Source organism: Aplysia californica, unplaced genomic scaffold, assembly GCF_000002075.1.
Source record: "Aplysia californica isolate F4 #8 unplaced genomic scaffold, AplCal3.0 scaffold00419, whole genome shotgun sequence".
Classification (NCBI taxonomy): Eukaryota; Metazoa; Mollusca; class Gastropoda; order Aplysiida; family Aplysiidae; genus Aplysia; species Aplysia californica.
The window spans coordinates 403,792-404,882 of record NW_004797689.1 but is presented as its reverse complement, the minus strand read 5'-3'; positions in this window follow the sequence as shown (position 1 = coordinate 404,882).

The following is a 1,091-nucleotide window of genomic DNA, read 5'->3' as shown; positions in this document are numbered from 1 at the left end:
TAGATAGATAGATAGATAGATAGATAGATAGATAGATAGATAGATAGATAGATAGGGAGCGTTACGATTCGTAAAGCAGAAACGCCATGCCCGAAAAAGTGTTGACTTGTGCGAACATCCCTACGTAGTATATTATAGTTTCATCTTTCGTATGTATATATATATATCCTTCCACAGACGTCTGTGGAGGAGAACCAACGATTTGGTTTTAGTAGAGGTTTTACGGCGCTCGCAACTGTATAAGGTCATATGAGCACCAGAAGATTTAAGGTGTTACAAGAGAGTAACAAACATAACAAAAAGAAGACGGGGCGATACGGACGATAGATTTTTGATAGGAAAGAAGAAGCAAACCACACCAGAGCACCCACTAACCACCCACGATTTGGTTCTTCGCTGTTGTACGTAAAAAAACAACCAAAAAGAAAACCAAAATCCGAACGAGGCTCCGATTTGGGGTTGTTGCGCAAAGTATTGTATTATACCTCGGTCTTTCTCCTAAAGTACAGTGTATCCCACTGACACAAATGGCCTCGCAAATGGCCTCCTAAAGGGATGGAAATCGTGCCGTTAGAGGCGTAAAACATTTACAACCATTCGTAATCTTACACATTTTTATACATAATATGCAGGTAATTCCTCCGAAAGCAATACCCGTGGGACCTGGGAGGCAGACAGACGCCAACCAAGAAGGCGATCCGACAACAACCCTGAACTGGTAATGCAGGTAATAATCCCAGCACAAAGGTCAAACATAAATGGGTTGACCTTAACCAGATGTGTCGACTGTGTACGAGGAAAAAAACAACTGCTAAACTTTTCAGACCACGTGGAAATTCCCACATCGTAACATTGCCCAACACACCCTGTTAGAAAAAGCATCTTTATAAAGTGCAATGTGACATGTTTTATTTGTTTTCGTATGAGTTTTACGGCACTCGCAACACAATAAGGTCATATAAGTGCCGAAGAACAGGGGTGTTACAATAGAGTAACAAACACAAAAAAGAAGGAGGGGACATAAAGACGATATATTTTTTAATAGGAAAGAAGGAGCAAACCACACCAGAGCACCCGCCAACCACCCACCA